This window comes from Ursus maritimus, unplaced genomic scaffold (genome assembly GCF_017311325.1).
Source record: "Ursus maritimus isolate PB19 unplaced genomic scaffold, ASM1731132v1 scaffold_17, whole genome shotgun sequence".
NCBI lineage: Eukaryota > Metazoa > Chordata > Mammalia > Carnivora > Ursidae > Ursus > Ursus maritimus.
The window spans coordinates 22829755-22851957 of NW_024424119.1; the positions used below are offsets into that span (position 1 = coordinate 22829755).

General features: G+C 38.7%; 1 long non-coding RNA gene across 1 annotated transcript in view; it reads left to right on the forward strand.

The window, feature by feature from the left end:
• The first annotated feature begins 1437 nt into the window (after window positions 1-1437).
• LOC121103074 overlaps window positions 1438-22203 on the forward strand; it is a 50973-nt gene continuing 30207 nt past the window's right edge. The window contains exons 1-2 of the long non-coding RNA XR_005835205.1: window positions 1438-1673; window positions 2926-3069. This is a non-coding gene — a long non-coding RNA (uncharacterized LOC121103074). The remainder of the gene's footprint in view (window positions 1674-2925; window positions 3070-22203) is intronic.

Consider the following 22203-nt stretch of genomic DNA (forward strand, 5'->3'; position numbering starts at 1 on the left):
ACAAGTAATGCAAATACCTTGTAATAATAAAATATTTCTCATTCTTCCCTCTCCTGTATCATTGCTGTCATTTATTTCACTTATACATAAGCTGTAATCATCAAATATATTGTTATTTTACCTCAATCTGTTAGATAAATTAAGAAGAAAAAAGTTTTTGTTTTACCTTCACTCATTCCTTCTCTAATGCTCTTCTTTACATAGATTTGAGTTTCTGATCTCTACTATTTTCCTTCTCTGAAAAGTCCCTCAATTTTTATTCATCCAAGAAAGTATTTCTCCTTCATTTTTGAGGGATGATTTTACGAGATGCAGATTTCTAGGTTTTTGTTTGGTTGTTGTTGTTGTTGTTGCTGCTGTTGTTTCTCTCAACACTTTAAATATTTCACTCTTCTTTCTTCTTGCTTGCCTGGTTGTTTGAGGAGAACTTGGATATAATTCTTACCTTTGGTGGATTCTTTCAAGATTTTCTTCTTTATCTGTGATTTGCTGCAATTTGAATGTTATATGTTTCAATGTAGTTTGGTGGGGGGGCAGGGAGGGCCATTTATCCTATTTGGTGTTTTCTGAGTTTCCTGGATCTGTGGTTTTCTGTCTGACATTAATTTGGTGGAAATTCTCAGTCATTATTACCTCAAATACTGCTTCTGTTCCTTTCTCTTTCTTCTTCAGATATTCCCATTATGTGTATGAGAGAGGCAACCCAGGACTGAAGCCTAGTTCTGCTGCCAAAGCCCATGATTTTTTCCCATGCTAATTTAAGAACAGTTTACTAGCAAACATTTAGCTTTAAGCCACAAATTATTCAACCTGAAAAAAGTACAGAGGCATAAGAATATAGAATGAGCCTTAGTGAACAAAATCAAACCAGACAATAGTGTATAGGGCAAGGGATGGGAATAGATGAGAGACTGCAATTACTAAGCACTTAGAATGTACCAGGTTGTGAGGTCCAGTCTCACTGTATCTTTTTCTCTTTTACTTCTCCCAACAGCCCTGTAAAGCAAGGATTATTATCTGTATGTTATCAATGATGCCATGGAGCACAGGGTGGGTTAATCTGATGCAAAATTGTAAACTTTATAAAGTTTGACTTTTATTCTTTGGTTCCCATTTCTCACTTCCCTATCCCCAACGTTTCAATCCTCCTTCTTCCTGATGCTCTCAAGTAGGTGAGGCTTCTTTGAAATTTGAAAATTGAATTCTTGACAATATCAGAAGAAAAGCTAATAGAAAAAATTAGGTGATTTAACTTCACCTCTTGAATGGCTTGATTTTATAGTCAAAAAAGTGTATGGTTTGTGTGTGTGTGTATGTGTGTGTGTGTGTGTGTGTGTGTGTGTGTGTGCTTAAAATGAGTATTATCTTCTTGCCTGCCTTCCTTCCCTCCTTCCTTTCTTCCCACCTTCCTTTTATCTTTCTTTTTTTTTCCTTCGGGTTTTTGGTTTGGTTTGGTTTTTTGTTGTGTGTTTAAAAATGTCTGCTTTTTGCCTTGCCACTTGAATGACAACTTGGCTTAGTATAATAACGTTGGGTCCCACTTCCTTTCCTGCGGAAACATGTAGATACTGCTCAACTGTCTTCTGCAGAAAAGTAGGAGGCCAGCCTGACCCTTCCCCCTTGTGAGCTGTTTGTGCTTGGATGCCTCAGGAAAGCTTTCTTTATCCCTAAAGGTAAATACCTTAATCAATGTCAATTGTTTTATATTAAATAGTTTCTGAGTATATGGTGTACCCTTTCAATTGCAGATTTCATTCTTTTACCTTCAGGGAAATTTTCCTTCATTATATTTGAGAATAATTTTTATCTTCTATTTTGAGTATGCTATTTCGGGGACAATAATTATCTGCATTTTGTATCATCTAGATATGAACACCTTGTTTGGTCTCATTATTTTAATTTCTTTATAATTTTTTGCTGTGTTCATAGTAATTATTCCAAGTCTTCAATTACACTAACTTCTTTCTAGACTGTTCTTTGATTTCTAATTTATTTTTAAGATCTGCAATATTATTTTGGTTCCAATAGGGTTCCTTATCCCTGCAATTTCTCTTTCATCTCTTTCTGTTGTTTCAGCATTTTGTCTTTGAGTTCTTAGTTTACTGGTAGCCTGTTTTTATTAAGGTTTTGGGGGGGGTTTTTTTAGCACTAAGGCAATCTGGGGGAGTTTTCTTCTGTGTTTTTTTTTTAATTTTTGTTTTCTTCTATACTATTTCCTTTGTATCTGTACTTTATCTCTCTCTCTCTCTCTCTCTCTCTCCCTCTTCCTGCCCCCACCCCCTCCTCTGTGACACATTTACAAGGTTGACATGCCATTTATTTTTATTTCGCTTAAGCTACAGTTGGACAGTTCTATATAATTCTTCCGTTTCCCTGCTCTACAGTAGTTCTTCTTGACCTTCTTAGCTTCCCTGGAAAGCTATCACCCTGTGGACAACAACTTGGAGGCTGGATGTCATTTTCTATTTACTTTGCAGTATCTTGAGACTTGAGAGTAGGAAGGAAAAGAGCCACTCTGGAACTGCCTGCAGTCCTTGCTGGGATCCTGGACTGCCTCCTCTCTTCTGAGTCCCTGCAACTGTCCTTTATTGGGGCCAGTCTTCCCTGGAAGGCCAGGAATTTCCTAACCCAAGGGCTCTGGTTTGTTCTTCCAACTCAGCAGTGACCTTGGAGAATGGCTGGTCCTCAGCCAGGGTCTGAGTGGTGCAGAAAGCGGCTCCTAAGTTGATAGTTTCCCACTTACTTATCCTTCCGGCCACTTCTCTCCAAATCAAGGTGAATTCAGGATATTGGAACATTCCTCAGTGGTTTTCTGGGAAGCAGGTGTGGTAAACAAGGTTGAGAGCCACTCTTAAATTTTGATTACTGCTGATAATTTTTGGCCTTTTGAAAAGAAACATTTTTTTTTTTTGTTCACTTCCTTAGGTACTGGGGGAGAAGTGTTATTTGATCTGACTTCCTCTACCCCAGACTTTCAGAACAACTTTTAAGCAAGCACTGCTGATTCCAAGTAGGTGGTCCATGGACTACACTTAGAAAAAAAACCAAAGCATGAAGTTCAGAGTCAAGGTAAAAATAAAATTAAGGATGGGGTGGAAAGCAGAGAACCTTACTTCATATTGGCTTTAAATATTGCGATGGTTCCTAATTTTATATTTACTTAAATAATATACTTATGCATCCAAGAGCTAAAAAGGGAGTGGGGCAAAACACTTAAGTTTTTACCTTTCCCAATGTTAAAATGCACTTAAGGTAAACAGTTGCAGGTTCAAAACCTCATATATTAAATATATTTAAAGAAAGAAATCCAAAGTATCCTTATAATCACATAAGGGTATCAGAGGGGCATTAAAGTGTGTCCCAAGAACACAGTATCCTTTCCCCAAAATGTCTCTGCAGCTGAGCTGAACATCTCTGATTTTACCATACTTCACATTTATTTATTTTACAGAGTGAAACGAATTCTTTCATTACTTTTAGAGATTAATTCTGTGTGCTGACTTCAACAAGACTTGATGTTTTCCATTTGTGCTCAGCCACATTTTAAGCAACACCCTGGGAGATAGAATCAGTGCTGTGTACAGGGATTTCACCGCACAGTTCACATCGAGATCAGCAAAAGGGTGGATAAATCCCTAGGTGCAGTTTTAATTTTGTTGCCGGGGGAAAAAAAAAACAACCACCAGTGTTCAGAGTCCATCAGGCTTAGCTTCTCTGACGTGCCTCTTCAAAATGCAATAGGCAGAAAATAGCACATCTTGGTGCCTGACCCCCCTTGAATCACAGCTGCCAGCCAAGCTCAGGAGGCTTGATCCTTGGAGTTCAGTGATCACACTGCCCAGCGTTGCAGGTCACGGGTTCTTGAGGGCTGCTTATCTTCTTTTCAGCATTTGGCAGGTGTGCTTTACCATTAACTTAATTCTCCCTGTGCTCCTTAGATGATTCAAAATGATTGCTCCACAGGTCACCTTAACCTACTGAGCAAATTTGCAAGAGTTGTTTATTCACTTTAAAGTATAATAATGCCTCCTAGTCACAATGGCTGAGGAGGCCACAGAAGTCAATGGCCTTTACTACTGATTTATTGATACACTACACAATGACTACTTAGGTATAGTTATGGGAGCAAAGTTGCATTTGTTAAGCACCTATGCTCTGGACTCAGGAATCTAAATCCTGGCCCCACCACCAAAGAACTCCACGACAGGGCAAGGTACTTACCTGCATTGAACCTCAGTTCCTTATCTGTAAAATGGGGATAACAATGTTACCAAATGGGAGGATTTTTAAAAAGCTAATGTACGGGGCAATTCTTAGCCCTGTGCAAATGATACAGCTGCTGAAGATGATTATCATCTTACTATTTTATTAGAGAAGGCTTCTACCTTCAAGTTTATACATTTAAAATTTTTATTGAACTGTTTTACCAATGAAAATGAATACAGCAAAGTACTTCTGAAACCAGATGCTTTTTCTTTTTAGGTTTTATTTATTTATTTATTTTACGATTTTATATATTTATTTGAGAGAGAGAGTGTGTGTGAGTGAGAGAGAGAGAGAGCACAAGCTGGGGAGAGAGGCAGAGGGAGAGGGAGAAGCAGACTCCTGGCTGAGCAGGGAGCCCAATGCAGGACCCTGGGATCATGACCTGAGCTGAAGGCAGATGCTTAACCAACTGAGCCACCCAGGTGCCCCTATTATCAAGTTTTAAAATTTTATTTTTCACTGTATAAAACCACCTTATTTTATGGATGAGGACAGAGACTTGCTTGAGGTCACAAAGCTGACTACAGATAAAATCAACACTAAACTTCCGATAACCTTAATTTGAGTGGAGGGCTCTTTTCACTGCATTACTCTGCCTTTCCTTGTGGGATCATATTCATCAGTGGAAACTCTCATATTGTAGCCACATTCCTACAGAGGCTTTCTACATGTTGGTAACTTCACATTTTGGCTGTTATAACAGACAGCCCCAAAATACCCCTGGGTTAAACAAGATATTTTTCTCTCATGTTAAATTTCAGGTAAGCAATCCAGGGCTGGTATGGTGGTATATTAAGAAATATACTAATATTAGCATTTGTATAGACTAAAAATGGCCACAAATTCCTCGACATTCCTCCTATTGAGAGGAAGGGCCTATTTGGCCTCGTTTTGATTCTAGGATGACCTGTTTAGAATGATGGAACTAACACTCTGCCAGTTCTGAGTCTAGCCTTTGAGAGGAACCGCAGCTCTCACTTTGGTTTCTTGGAGCCCTGAGCCACTTGTGAGAAGTTGGTCCACCCTGCTACAGAGTCCACGTAGAGAGGCTCAGAGGCTACAAGGAGAAGGACCAGAGCCCAGCTGAGCACCCTTCCAGCTATCCCCACCAAGATGCTGAGCAAATGAGTAAAGCCATCTTGGACCCTGAAAACTGCCCCACGTGCCAGCTCCCGACCATCAAATGACCTCACTCAACATCATATGGGAAGAAGAGTCATCTAGCTGAGTCCTGCTTAAATTCCTAACCCACAGGGCATCTGGGTGGCTCAGTTGGTTAAGCCCAGCGTGGAGTCTCCTTAAGTTTCTCTCTCTCTTCCTCTCCCTCTGCCCCTCCCCACACCCGCTCACTCTCTCTCAAAAAAACAAATTCCTAACCCACAAAATCACAAGATATAATAAAATGGTTGTTGTTTTATTTGGGGTAGTTTGTTAAACAATTGGATAAACAATAAATAACTGGAACAATGGCCCAATAACATGTGAACTGACAATTCACATAAAAAAGAAAATACCTAATTTATATACATAAATCTTTAATCTTGCAAGCACAGCATAGGGAAACCAACATTACTATATTATTTTTGGGTGCAGAGTTTGTGTGATCTTTTTGAAAGGTAATTTGGCAATATGCATTCAAATATAAAATTTGCAGACTCTTGATCTAGAAATTTCACTTCCAGGCATTCCTTCTAAGGAAATAACCCATTAAGGGCACAATGATCTATGTATAAAGATATTTTCTGTAGAATTATATATAACAGAGAAAAAATGGTAGAGTCTAAATGCTCATCAGCATAGGACTGGTTAAATAAAATACATACATTCCTCCAATGACATTGTATGCAGGTACAAAAAGGGATGCCTGGAAGATATAAACCAAAGTGGTTATGTTTATCTCTAAGGCCTAGAATTATGGGAGACTTTCACTTTCTGCTTTATACCCTGCCCCATTTATATTACTTTTATTAAAAAAATAAAAGTTACAATATTTGAAAGTAGGCTTCTATATGGTTCAGCCTAATTGGAGGTCTGCCCTGGGGCTTGGGACCCATTCTCAGAGTCATAAAAACTCTCCAGCTGCCAGACTTGTCCTCTGTATATATAAGCTATTTCCTCTTGGGATCAAGCAGGGACTGGTTTGGTAGAGACTAGGATTCAAGTGTTCAGTATCTGATATCCTAGCCATCTGCCTCTCAATTTATAAATATCTATTGGCACCCAGAGATATAACTATGTATGTATACATGCCATCTACAGTTTGAGTTTGTAAACAGAATAATTTCATACCTCTCAGGCAGCCCTGGAATTAACAACTTAACATGAAGACCCTTCTCTACATAAATTCTGAATCTGTATCATATCCTTAACCAATGTCTTCATTATCCTGCTTCTAGCTCCTTGATTAGGTTTCTCTTGGGATACCAGCTCCCCTGTCACTTACCTCTATGTGACATGTGTTTGTTTTTTTGTGTTATTCACAAAGTTGAACACAATCAGGAAAGAACCAGCAGCCCGAGGCACTGTCATACTCAGACCAGCAGTCTCTGGGTTTCCAAGGCCTCCAAACATTTCAAAGTTCCTCTCCAAATCTTGCTTAAACCTACTCCAGTGACATCTGGGTGGCTCAGATGGTTAAGCATCTGGCTTTGGCTCAGGTGATGATCTGCAGGTCCTGGGATGGAGCCCCATGTCAGGTTCCCAGCTCAGCAGGGAGTCTGCCTCTCCCTCTCCCTCTGCCTCTCCCCCTGCTTGTGCTCTCTCTGTCTCTCTCTCTCAAATGAATAAATAAAATCTTAAAAAAAAAAAACCTACTCCAGTTATCTAGAGAACTGGAGAATCCTTTCTTATGGGATTGACTTCCACTTGAACATGTAGCTATGGTAACAACTGAGTGTCAGTGATAATAAGAAGCCTTATTTGGAGGAGAACTCTTTTATTGTCAAAGTAGCTGTATGTGTGTGTGTGTGTGCCTTCTTATCTGTCTGAATCAATTATTCATTCCATTATTAAACAGAGCTTCTTCTTAAATGGTTTGTATCAGAAGCAGGCTGATACATATTTAAAAGAGACATGGAATATTCAGAATGGAGGGAAAGCAATCCAGATGATGCTGAAAGCATTGAAAAGTAGATGGGAGACCAGCAGGAAGGTAATGGCACTTCTTCTAGAGGAAACAGTGATAGGTAAGGAAGTTTCCCACTGTTTTGATTTTAAGGAGTTACCAGTCAAGATTTTCTTTTCTTCATAAAAGTAGAAATATCTTAATTTTTCTTGAATACGTTTATTGCTAAAATTCATATAATACAAAAGAATTAATAGCCCTCCACACCTCCTGTTTATAAATCCATACCCCTAGAGATAAATACTGTTACCAGTTTATTCTATGCACTTACAGATATTTTATGCATATATGGTTTACACACACACACACACACACATTTGTGATATGTATGTGTGCATGTGTGTATATTTTTAATTTTTGAATACAAATGGGGTCTATATCAGTTAGGGTTAGATTTAGCTACATATAACAGAGACTCTTAAAAATACAATGTGAACAAAATAAATGTTCACTTCTCTCTCACAAGAAAAACAAAAACAAAAACAAAAACAGGAGGTAGGGATTCCAGGGCTGATATGGTGGCTCCATAGTCATCAGGAAGCTGGCACCTTCTATTTTCTCATTCTATAATCCCTGCAGTGTGGTTCTTGTCTTCATGGTACAAGATGGTCCAAACCTCAGCCATTACATTCCAAGCAGCAGATTGTAAAATGTGAGGAATAAGGACACAACTGTCCTTTTTAAGGAAACTTCTGATTATACTTCATTGACCAGAATTTAGTCATATAGCCACACCTTTGCAAGGGAGACAGGGAATATAACCTTTTAGCTGAGTGACATTGTGCCTAGCTAAACAAAAGGGTCCCTTGATTTGAAGAAGTGGAAGGTTATTTGGCAGGGAACTAACATTCTCTCCCAATGTCATACTATTCTTAATGTTCTGTAACTTGCCTTTTCTGTTTAATATATTTTTAATAGCTGAATAGTATTCTATTACATAACTATTACATGACTACTCTTTGCTGTAACTGGTTTAACTAAATCGTTATCCATAGGTATCTCAGTTGTTTCCTTTTCTTTTCTTCCCCCCAGAAAGATATTTTGTACTCCTTGTATGTGAAACACATAGAAGACAATTTCCACAATACCATTAACTTCTGGGCTCGCACCTTTCTCAAAATTTCTAACTTTGTGCCCAATTCAGTGCAATGTGCACTTACTAGAAATCACTTTCCTTTCCTGTACTTTATTTTTTTTAAAAGATTTATTTATTTATTTACTTATTTGACAGAGAGAGCACAAGCAGGCAGAACAGCAGGTAGAGGGAGAGAGAAAAGCAAGCTCCCCGCTGAGCAGGGAACCTGACTTGGGGCTCGATCCCAGGAACCTGGGATCATGACCTGAGCCGAAGGCAGACATCTAACAGCTGAGCCACCCAGGCACCCCTCCTGTACTTTATATATAATGCCATTGAGGCTCTGACCAGAGCCCCTTCTTTTTTTGTTGTTGTTTTATTTTATTTTTTTATTTTAATGTTTTTTTATTATATTATGTTAGTCACCATACAGTACATCCCTGGTTTCTGATGTAAAGTTCGATGATTCTTTAGTTGCGTATAACACCCAGTGCACCATGCAATACGTGCCCTCCTTATTACCCATCACCAGTCTATCCCATTCCCCCACCCCCCTCTCCTCTGAAGCCATCAGTTTGTTTCTCATAGTCCATAGTCTCTCATGCTTCATTCCCCCTTCTGATTAACCCCCCTTCTTTATCCCTTTCTTCCCCTACCGATCTTCCTAGTTCTTATGTTTCATAGATGAGAGAAATCATATAATTGTCTTTCTCTGCTTGACTTATTTCACTTAGCATTATCTCCTCCAGTGCCATCCATGTTACAGCAAATGTTGAGAACTCAATCTTTCTGATAGCTGAGTAATATTCCATTATATATATGGACCACAACTTCTTAATCCAGTCATCTGTTGAAGGGCATCTCAGTTCCTTCCACGATTTAGCTATTGTGGGCAATGCTGCAATGAACATTGGGGTGCATATGGCCCTTCTCTTCACTACATCTGTATCTTTGGGGTAAATACCCAGTAGTGCAATGGCTGGGTCATAGGGTAGCTCAATTTTTAACTTTTTAAGGGACCTCCACACTGTTTTCCAGAGTGGCTGTACCAACTTGCATTCCCACTTCTTATTAATTCCTATGGCTTCAAATCTCATCCTTCTGTTAGTGGGTCCTATTGAGTACATAATCTTTAGCCCACTTCTAGGAATTTGTCCTACAGATACACTTTCAAATGTCAAAAGATATATAGTCATGAATTCTCATTACAGCATTGTTTGTAGTAACAGCAAAAACAAATACAAAGGCAGAAAAAAATCCTGTTTTTCATTAGATGAGTCAAATAAATTATGCTACATTTATGTAATGGGATACAATGCAACCATTAAAAACCATTGCTCTGTATGTCGTCCTACAGAAAGCTATCCAAGGCATATTAGTTGGGGGTAAAAATAAGACGCAAAGCAATATGCATAACATTATCACATTTGTGTTAAAAAATAAACAAAAAAAGTATACAAACACATTCTCTAAAATTTGACCTTCCTTTTGCAAGTAGAGTCTAAGAAACTTAGTGGTCCAAGATATGAGTTTCCTTTGCTGTGGGGTTAATGAAATGACCCCCACGTGGAATTAAGGTCCAGTTTGGAAACCCAAATCCTACCTAGTCTTAACTGCAGTTTGGTGCTACCTGGTGGCAGTAACCCACTCATTTAAATATTCCTGGGCTGCAGTTTCTGGAACAGCAGTAGTGCTTCCAGAAATCCTGTGATTTATTGGCTCCATTTTACCTGGGGAGATGGGGTCCAGAAAATAATGAGGATATGGAAACCCATTTTTTTGCCTCTTCATTTCCTGAGATAGGGCAGCCTGTTGACTTCCTTTGCCTCCCACCCACCGTATCACACCTCCCTGCCTGAAAGCCTGGGCTGCGATAGAACAAGAGCTAAATTCATTGTGTCAGAATCTAAGCTCCCCCGGGGGCCACTCTGCCAGTTACATTGCACATGCTAACATTTACTACAAGTTATGCCGTTTTCTTTACATTAGTATGTCTTTTTAAAAGTAAAATTAGTAGACCTGGAAAGAACTGTTGAACTGGAAGGAACAGTGGTTATGAACAAATAAGCTATGGCTGAAACCACTTGATTAATAGTATTTTTTTTTTAAGATTTTATTTATTTATTTTTGAGAGAGAGAGAGAGAGGCAGAGGGAGAGGGAGAAGCAGACTCCCTGCTGAGCAGGGAGCCAGATGCAGGGCTTGATCTCAGGATCCTGAGATCATGACCTGAGCTGAAGTCAGATGCTTAACCAACTGAGCCACCCAGGCACTCCTGATTAATAGTATTTAAAGCACACATGCACACACACACACACACAGGATGCCTATCAAACTGCTGATGCTGGAGGCAGTGGTGCCCCAAGGGGGCAATGAAGAGATTGACAAAAAGCTTCCCACAGTCCTAATTGGAAAATTTCCAGCTTTTCTGATGACAAGTGACACAGAAAGAACATCAACTGACCTTACTAAAAAGCTAAAGGGAGCATTTGTTGATTCAAAGACCCGCATCCAAAGATGATCCAGGTCCCCAAACTTGCCACTTAACATCTCCACTTAACCACCAGATATCAAGAACCAGGATGATCTGGAGGGAATTAGGAGTCTTAACATGATTCCTGCATATTTAAAAGACAGAAAGCTGGCAATGGAACTTGTGGAAGGCACCCCAGTGGACCACAGTGAGGTCACCTTCACACCACCACTGCAGGGTAACACCGACACCAAACACTCTGTTTCTGTGGTTACCAGGCCATAGTAACTGTATGGGTGATAGAATGTTTGAGTAGCAGAGTATATTGCAGTGACTCAATACAAAGAGGATCACAGACAGGAGATATGGTGTATAACTCAAATGTCTATTGAAAATTGAAATCCATGGGTTGAGTGGCTTTGTGTCTTAAGCCTTTTTTTCCCTCTCATTTCTTGTACTTGAAAAAATAATATTCTCACTTTTTCTCAATTCCTTTCCTTCTTGTTCTATTGTGCTTAATAATTATATTAAGAATTGCTTCTCTTTTTCCTTGTTTCCCTTAGGAAATTGTAATAGGTGTTTAAATCAAAAGACATACAAATCACTTTCTAAAAAATCATGTTAGCATGAAAATACTCTTTAGGCAAAGCAGTTATTTAGTTGTTTTTTTTTTTTAAAGGTGATTGGTATATATATATATATATATATATATATGCCATACAAAGGGGAATTCATGGTGGGGATTCATAGAGAATTCTTTCGGGGATTCTTCTGTCATTCTCAGCAATCTTATTTCTCAGGATTTTTCTTTGTTGCAAAATTCTACTTAAAATATATTGTCCATTAGAGTGGCATTATTAATCCATGAATAGAACTTATTCTCTTTAAATCACTCATAGATACAAATATTCACATATAAGTCATGTCTTATTTCTATATAGGGGAATAAATGATTTTTTAAATTTGCTTATTCAACTCAGTGCAAAGACGTATCAAAAACTACACTGGCTTTACTATATGTAAATTGGAGCCCTTTCAGATTATTCTTTAAATATCTTGGGATGGCTAATTGATGTACGCATAATGCAAACAATTTCTATTTTAAATTTACATGCAACAACTTTTTTATGCTTACTCATACATAAGAAACATGTTACTAATAACAGCAACAGCAATAAAAAACACATGAATTGTACTGAGATTTAAAACCAAAGCTATTTTTCAAGTGAAAAAAATTACTGAATATGAATATATATATATAATTACTGAATATAAATAATATAAAACATTATCTCAAATGATTCAAAGTCACCACTTAGCATCAATAAAACTGAACATGATTCGACTGTTCATACACAAGTCTCCAAACATTGTTAGATGTTTCATTTCTGCTTATTCCCACCAATAATTTAAAATTAAAAAAAATCAATGTCAATACCCAAAGCTAAACAAAACTAAATAAAATCACAAAAAAAAAGCATAAGAAAAAAGAACAGCTAGTATTCTGGGGAGAGGGAGGATAGAAACTAAATACAGGTAACAACAGACTAACAAAGAAAGCTTAACTGTATATCTTTAATACCGTGAATACAGTTACTGTTTAATGACAACCTGAAGTAGCAAAAACATGAGAGTCAAACAATAGAACCTTTCCCTTCAAGCAAAAGGAAGTAAACACAGAAAACCTCTTCCCTCTGGACAAAACAGATACTAAAACAGCTGTTAGTCAGGATGTGGAGAAAGGAGAAGGAGGGTGGATAGGTGGTTTGGATCTACACACGTGCCCCTAACTCTCCTGAATTCTGATACTTCACTCCCACCCCCAACACCCTTCCTTTATGTAGACTCTCCACGGGAGAGCTACCATTATTCATGGAAATGAACCAAATCCTCTAAGAATACTGGAACAGGAAAGACAGTTGCTCATCACTCTTTCAGAGCATCTGTACATAAAAACATCTACTTCCTTACAGGAAAAAAGAAATAAAAAGAAAAAATAAATTCACTAGGAAGCAGAGTATACAAAGACCAATATATATATATATCTTTGAAATTTATAATTAACAATTGATTTTTGTTCTTGGATATATATCCCATTAATCTAAATAATTTGGCATAGAATCTAGGACATAGTAGCCATTCAGTAAATATTTGCTGAGTACATGAACGAATAAAAATATATCACAGAGCCAATATTTTTATACTGAGGACAGCAAGGTTATCGTTTCTCCTCTAAGGAATTAAGTACAGCTCCTGCCACAGCAATTCCAGTTTGCATTCGGTACACTTGAGGACATCAGGAACTAAAGTTAATATCTTAAAAAGAAACCAGATCTGTACACAAAGAAAATGCGTATTGTGCACCTACCATGTATAAGGCTCTGCACTTGGCAATCCTGGGTCACTACAAGAAGTGTAAAACAAGATCCTGACCTCAAGCTACAAGTCTATTTCTCCCTCCTGCTCCTCACAGTGATGCGAAACACTGGCCAAATCAGTGAGGCAGCTAAGCCCATAGCAAATGCCCTTCCTGTGAAAACATCCTTGGCTGTCTGGGTGCCTCACAGGAGGCCGTGACCCCAACCACAGGTGACAGCAGGAACATCTGAAGGAGTACAAAGTCAGATGAGATACCTAAAGAGCCAAGTGGAAGGGACGAATGTCAGCAATAGGGCTTCCTGCCCTGCCCTGAGTTAAAGGTTTACCATCCTCTGACTCTCAAGAGCTCCCCTGTTTCATCAGTCATCCACAGAGGTGACTGAAATGTCACACCAGTTCTGAAAGGGTCAACATAGTTTTTCTTTTTTTTAAGTGCTTCTCCTTGAAAAATACTACTGACTAGTAATCCACTGTGTGTTTAAAGCAATTTCTTCATTCATTTGCCAATTGATAAATGTTTCTAATTTTTGACCATTATGAAAAAAGCCATTAGAAACATTTGTGAACAGGTTTTTGTATGGCTATGTATCTTATTTTCTCTTGGGTGAATATCTAGAAGTGAGATTGGGTCATATGTGTATGTTTAACTTTTTAATAACTGTCAAACTCTTTTCTTTTTTTCCCCTCCCCACCCTTATAACTGCCAAACTCTTCCCCTCCCCACCAACTCCCTTTTTTTCCCCTCCCCACCCCTATAACTGCCAAACTCTTCCCTAAGAGTGTATACGTTTTGCATTCCCACCAGTGATGCATGTGAGTTCCAATCACCCTGTATCCTCACTAGCACTCTGTGTTATCAGTTGCTTTTAAATTTTTTATTTGATGGGTAGTGGTGTGTTGTAGTGGTTTTCATTGGCATCTCCCTGATAACTAATGATGTTGAGCATCTTTTCGTATGCTAAGTGGACAGGTGGTTTGGAACCACAATATCTGCCATTTGTCTTGAATATTTGTTTACTTTATAATATTTGATTGTTTGTTGGCCAAATTAAAATTATATTCAGTGATAGTTTGAGACCCAGCATGATGTTAGGCCTTTTTTCTCTACAAAGTACCTAAGTACTTTAGCAGTCTGGGACCAAGCTTTGAGGTTTTTTTCAGGCTGGAATAAAATCCAGACCCCAGACCCCCTGCTTCCAGGTTGTAGCCTTTGAGTGTCTCAAGAGGAAGAGATATTACATTAGGGCTTCTCTGTCTTTGGAGGGGGGGTGAATGTCAATCCCAAACCATGCAACTGAGTTCTCAAAACCTTAGCTCTGTGTCTCAGCTGCTTTCAGTGGGTCGAGAAACAATCTCAGAACTCAGAAAAAACCTTCAGCCCTTTGATTCCAGGATATAGTGTGCTTCATTTCCCAAGATCTCAGTGAAGCTTGCCTTTCAGTTTCCTTTTGACTATCAGTACATCCTCCTTTGGTTCACCTTTTTGAACTAAACATTTCCTTGTTCTAATTTCTTACTATCTCATTAGGTCTCCGGTGCATGCAAGAATGTGTGTGTGTGTTTCAGCTTTTTCAATTGTCTTGAATGGGAGGTATAGCTGAAATCCTCTAGTCTATCAGTCTTTTTTTTTTTTTTTAAGATTTTATTTATTTATTTGACACAGAGAGAGTGAGAACAAGCAGGGGGAGAGGCAGGCAGAGGGAGAGGGAGAAGAAGGCCCCCTGCTGGGCAAGGAGCCTGATACAGGGCTCGACCCCAGAACCCCAGGATCATGACCCCAGCCGAAAGCAGATGCTTAACTGACTGAGCCACCCAGGCACCCCTAGTCTATCAGTCCTTGAATCTGAAATATGGGCTAATATTCTAAGGAGGAGACCAAAAATAAACAAGTAAACAAGTGAATAGATACATATTATGTCAGGTAGTGACAAGTGTTATAGAGGAAAAATAAGGAAGAATAAAGGATATAGGAATGCCAGGGATGAGGGAAAGAGTTGTCAAAGAAGATCTTTCCAAAATGATAACATTTGGGCAAATAACTCTGAAAAGTGAGAGATAGTTGTTCTAGGAAATTTTGGGTGTTGCTGGAACAGAGAGTGTACAGGAGAACAGGAGGCAAGAGATTAAAAATGTGGAGTCAGAGAGGTAGCTAAGAGTAAGGTCAGGTAGGGCCTTGCAGGTCATACTGTTTTTGGATTTTACTCTGAGAAATTAAATGTTTTGAGCCAAAGGGTGACTTGATCTTACCTGCAATTTAAATAGATCCTTCCGGCCTCTATCTTGAGAACAGACGGTGGTAGGGAAGGTGTGGGGAGGAGGGGAAGGAAGAAATGTTCTCATTAGAAAGTAATTGAAATAATTCAGGTGAGGGTGAAGCATGATGAAAACTTGGACCAAGAAAATAGCAATGGAGGTAGTGAAAAGTGTTGGGATTTTTTATATACAGTATTTTGCAGGTAAAGCTAACAGGATTTACTGATGGATGTAGGGTACAGAGGAAGACAGGAAATAAGGTATTTGCCTGGGCAACTGGAAAGACAGAGATGGCATTTCCCAAGATGTAAAAGACTGTTCAGAAGAGGTTTGTCAGTGAAGCAATTGCGGATATTGGTGTAGAATCAGGGGTTTGATTTGGGACAGGTTAAGAGCAGAGGGAGAGGGAGAAGCAGGCTCCCCACCAAGTAGGGAGCCCGATGCGGAGCTCGATCCCAGGATTCTGGGATCATGACCCGAGCCGAAGGCAGACGCTCAACCATCTGAGCCACCCAGGGGCCCCAAGATCCCTATTAGATATTTGAGCGAAAGTGTGAGTAGATGGTTGGCCATGAGCTTGTAATTTAGGAAAGAGGTCTGGGCTAGAAATGTAAATTTGGGAATTGTGTTGTGTAGATACTTTCAAAACTAAGAGACTAGGGATGGTGTTACCTACAGAGTAAATGAAGACAAAGAATTAAAAAGTTTTTAGGCTGAACCGTGAAGTGTCTTAACACCTAGCAGTCAGTAGATAAAAAGGACCTGACCAGCCAGTGGAATAGAAGGAAAACCAAGAGAAACTGATGTCTCAAGCCAAATGAAGGTTTCAAGAAGGAAGCATGATCAACAGTTCTGAGAGGTGCAAATAAAGCCATGGATTAAACAGTGTTCAGGTCATTGATGAAATGAACAGGGGCTATTTCAGTAAACAAGATTGATAAAAGGAAAATGATTCTTCTTTTTCTTTAAAAACAGTTTTTATCAAGTTTAACACAGGAGATGATGCTTATTGTACCAACCTGAGATTTACTAATTTTCCTCTGAGGTGGTTAATGTGAATTACATTGATAAGCCAATTGCTCAAAGAGGCTTTACTTATTCTGAATAATCTCATCATTACTTAAATTAGGGCTTTTAATACCCTAGAAAGACATACCTATACTTTAGAAGGAAAGGGCAAATTTTAGAAAAGTAAATCCAAACAATAAATGTCATTTGACAATACTGGCATTAGAATGACATTTGTTCTTTGAGCAAAACCCAAGAAAAACAATTGTAATAGGACCTTCTGGGGAGCAGCAAATAACAGCTTTGCATGTTGTCATCTGGACAGATAAAGTACCTCCCCATCCCTACCATGAAAAATGCTCATTGGTCTGTCGCTTTATTTATCTGAAATATTATTTCTTTGGCCTCAGAAATGGCTTTGTCTACTCTAATTTCTGAATTGTTTTTAATTCTTCATATTCTCAAGTTTCTCTTATTCATCTAATATTCTCATATTTTGTGATATGGGAGCAGGTGGGTATTACATAATTTTTGAGCTCTTATAAAAAACAAAAGTAACATTTAGAATCTTAAAAGAACACAAACAAGCTATCATGTCTACAATTTCTCAAACATTTTCTTGAATAAGAAAACATTAATGATAAAACCCTGAGTACTACAATTATTTCTAAATTCTGTATATAACTATAATTAGTTCTTTCAAACTCTGGTTTAAACATAACTGTCTTTTCCCCACAGAATGTATTTATTCTTTAAATTTCCATACAGAATAAGAAATCAAATTTTCCTTCATCAGAAATAGTTCCTGATTGTCTTTCAATTAAAATTTTTGCTTCAATAAAATATTAGATATATTTAAGTTACTTAAGAAATTAAAATTGGGAATGGCTCTTTTTTAAAGTCCATTTTGATACCTTTATGGACACAGAAAATCTTTTGGTTTGAAGAAAAATAAGGCAAACTAATAGCATGGTTACAATATAACAGTGTTTAAGAATGATAATGTTGGAGACCATCACACTTGGGTTTAAATCCCACATCTTCTACTACCTAGTTTCAAAACCTTGAAGTAAGCCACTTAGTCTTTCTTAACCCCATTCCTCATCTATAAATGGGGATAATAATACTTGCCTCGTGGGATTATTATGATGATTTTACATGATAATATATGAAAAGCACTTAACACAGGGCCAAGCCTTGCAGGTGCTGAATAAAAAATTACTATTGATCACCATCATCATCATCATCATCATTAGAACTAGACAATCTCCAAAGTCAAGTAGCTTAAAACAAAACAAAACAGCTAGAGTAAGTCTGATCATTGCCAAAGGTTAGAATTCAATTTCACAAGGGAGATGTCTATATTAAGCCTTTAGCAATAAAACACACTAAAGAGGAAAGGTCAGGATGATTCATTGTATTCCTTGTGTTGGATTCCAGGTGTTTTTATATATACACCTCAAGTTAGCCTGACAACAACCCCAGAAGGGAGGTAGTATATGCCCACCTTATGGATGAGAAAATTGAAACTCAGAGTGGTGAAGTGATTTGGTCAAGACCATGGAGCTGTTCACTTGCAGAATCACCACTCAACTCCAATTTGCTTGACTCCAAAGCCCTGTTTCAACTAAACTTCCAAAGTAGAGTCACTTTGGGGATCATTTCAACTGGACCACTCACCCTCATCCCGACTAAATCTGAATTGAAAATATGAGCGTGGTGGTAGCACAGGCTTTACCAACCCTCAACTTTTATTCTCTCTCTTATCCATAATCTAATCACACCAAAGGAACCCCAGAATTAAGAGAGTTAGTAACCACACCTGCTGCCTGCATATAGCCTAACTCTGCTGCTCGAAACTGCTGACTCTTCTCTGCATGGAGTTGGAATATTTCACTACCCTGGATAGTGCCCTTCCCCATACTGAGCGAATCCCATGGAGCCAGACCAGACTGACTATACCTCCTGTGGTCCTAGGAACGCAGTCACAATAATTACCAGTCAACTTTGGGTTGAAGAAGTTGCCTGACTCAGCAAGGCTGGCATTTCCTCCTACACAATTCTCTCCAGTTCGTTGGCAATCGTATCCAGGAGAGGCTGGAGAATTCTGATAACAGCTTGCTGGTTGGATTCCAGGAGAATAACTCAGATTCTGCTGAAGACTCATCAGAAAGTGGAGAAATACTGACAAAGGAAGTTAATGATAACCCCTTTGGAAACTTTGACTACCTCTACAGATGCCTTCACAACTATTTAAAGCATCACCTTGGAGTTAACTGAGACACCAGAAAATGAAACAAACCCCACGAATGGAAATTAACAATAAGGCGGTGACCCACCTAAGTAGGTGTCATGCTGCTTGGCAAAGGCCTGCCAGAGAGCACACCCTGGGTTAATGGCTTGGTGCCTTCGCTTTCATCAATTTCAGACAGAAATTACAATTGTCTCCTAATTCTCATGCAGAACTGTGCCCTCTTCCTTCTTCACCTCCATTCTTGCTAGCTTTTCCTAACTATTTAACTAGTTGATGGGCTCAAACAATTGTGGATATTGACATGTTGTTATATTTACCATACAACATTGAAGTCATGAATCATGAAGACAGTGTATATTTCTGTAAGCTGTGGGCAATACTTGGCACACTCAGAGTGATTCATAAATGTTCTTTAAAGGCCTTCCAAGATTGGGACCCAATCAACACCTCTAGTTACACCTCCTTTGCTGTTCAATCTATGCTCTTATCTAGCACTGTCCAATAGGAAAAAAATGTGAGTGATGTATGTCATTTTAGTTTTAGTAGCCATCTTTAAAAAATTAAAGGAAACAGGTGAAATTAATATTAATAATATATTTTAACCCAATGTATCTAAAATATTATTTTAACATGTAGCCAATACAAAAAATTTATTAATGACATATATCATTCTTTGGGGGGGGGAACCAAGGCTTCAGAATCTAGTATATGGTTTTTTTAAAGATTTATTTATTTATTTGAGAGAGAGAGAGCACAAGCGGGAGAGTCAAAGGGAGAGGAAGGGAGAATCTCAAACAGACTCTGCACCAAACATGAAGGCTGATGCGGGGCTTGATCTCAAGACTCTGAGATCAGGACCTGAATCAAAACCAAGAGTTGGAAGCTTAACCAACTGCACCACCCAGGCGCCCCTGGAATCTTTTTTTTTTTTTTAAAGATTTTTTATTTATTTATGTGACAGAGAGACAGCCAGCGAGAGAGGGAACACAGCAGGGGGGTGGGAGAGGAGGAAGCAGGCTCCCAGCGGAGGAGCCTGATGTGGGACTCGATCCCAGAACGCCGGGATCACGCCCTGAGCCGAAGGCAGACGCTTAACGACTGCGCTACCCAGGCGCCCCCGCCCCTGGAATCTTAATGGATATTTTACACATAGAGCTCCTTTCAATTCTGACTAGCCACATTTCAAGTGTTCATTAGCCTGATGTAGCTAATGGTGACCTCATTGGACAGTTCAGCTCCAGTCAAAGAAGTTAGAAGACTAAACAAATAAAGAAGTAGTACAAGTTCTCCAGAGGAAAGTAAACACAGAAGGATTTAAGGCATTCTTGCTGTTGCATAAACTTTGCTCCCCAGGAGGGTGTGTTGAGACTCAATAGGAATTAACCCACACCATTTGGTCTAATTTTGAAGGAAGTAGAAGCTGAATGAAGAAGATGTCCAAGTTGTGAAATGTCTTACAGGCAGAGAGCTTTATAAGCTAAGAGTTTTCTGCCAAGAAAAAGAACCTATGAGAATGAGGAGAGGCATGAGGATAGGGGAGAGAAGGATCTATTACTTCTGAGATCCTCTCTAACTGGAGGTTTTATGATTCCATATTTCCTATCAGCTTTGTAAATGAGTACTTTTGAAGTGTTTTACAAATGTTTATTCTTTTTAAATAATTTAACTATTCAATCTAAAATGCCTATGCTACAAATGCAGGAAATGAAAATTTTAAGTGCCAATCCCACCCTAAACATGGTTCCAGGTTTCTGGGGTTCACATAAAAGAATGTTCTAACTTATTTGTAGGTACTCTGCATAGTTGCCTAAAACACTGACTTTGGAATCTGAAAGACCCAGGTGCTAATTCAGCTCTCCTAGTTTACAGGAATGGCAACTTTGGGTGCATCTCCTAAACTCTCTACATATCCACATGATGGAAATAATAATAATAATATCTATCACCCAAGCTTGGTGAAAGAATTTATTTGATCATACGCAAAACTCCCACAAAATTCTCCACAAATGGTAGTGATTATGCCTTGTTACTTTACAGTTTTGATTATTGAAGTATAGCCATTCCCATCTAGTAGAATCTTTGGAATGGTTTCTTCATGTTGGTGGAGATTTTCCTTATAGCAACCGCCAAATAAACGGCTATATAAAATAGTATTTCTTCTAACTCCAAAGCGCTCCCTTCCAAAACAGCCACTTAGGAACAAGAGCCACTGAAAAGTGATTGATGTCCTCTCATTGGCCCATGGCAGGACCTGGTTTGTGTAGCAGCATCAGACTGAACTGAGAAGAACCAGGGACGAGACACATCCTTTGCCAGGGGGCTCCCAGCAGAGTTCTTGCAGACTATTCTACAGTGTGCTGTGGCTCAAATTCAATTCTAAGCTCTAGTTGTGTGACTAAAAGCCTAAAGGAGAAAAACAAACAGAACAAAACCCCCAAACAGCCTCAAAGTCCTCTGGCAACAAGAAACTTGTGGCTATCCCTCTAGTAGGGCCAAAGGGCCAAGACAGGAATTTCCATTTTGTAGTTCTCTTACCACCCAAAAACATAGGACAGGTTTTCAAATAAATGTACATTCATGAAGAATAAAAAAATCACAGCGGGGTGTGTGGATGGGAAGAAGCACAAAATTTATTAGCCATCTCTCTTTAATACCACACATTTAGAGGTCTTGCCAGAAAATGGTACCTGCTCATAGGAATCACTTTAAGTCTCAGCTTTACATCATTGGCTTATTCTGGAGACAATATTGCTCATTCCCAAGGATTGCTTAGCATTTCTAAAATATCACACTGACCAGAATACTTTGATAAGCTCCATTGTTCAGGGTCTTGGAACCTTGACTAATAGGTCCCACCCAAGGAACTGGCACATAAAATAGATAACTTTGAGGTGGAGAGCCTGGTTTTGAGCCAGACAGACTGACCAATAGAACTTTGGCCCTACTCATTACTAATTTGTCATCTTGACAAATTACTTTATTCTCTAAGCCTCAGTTTCTTCTTCTATAAATAAATATCTATGGATAAAAAGGTATCTACTTCATAGGATTGCTATTAGGATCAAATTAGAAAGTCTGTAAAGTGCTTAGCATAGTGCCTGACACATGGTAATATTTCAATAAATGTTGGCTGTTTTCCTATACAAGACTGGTGGGAATATGTCTTAGCAGTTTCCAAACACGGAAACCAGAAAATTGCCAAATGATAGCAATCTATGTAATCCTAACAATTTATACAACAGCAAGAGTAGGATTGCAGCAAGACCATTACCTGGCTCCACACAAAGCTCCTGAAGAAGAAAAACACCTATGACTTAAGCACAGCCTGTTAGAGCTAGAAGAACCCTTTGAGATCACTTTTCTTTCCTTTTC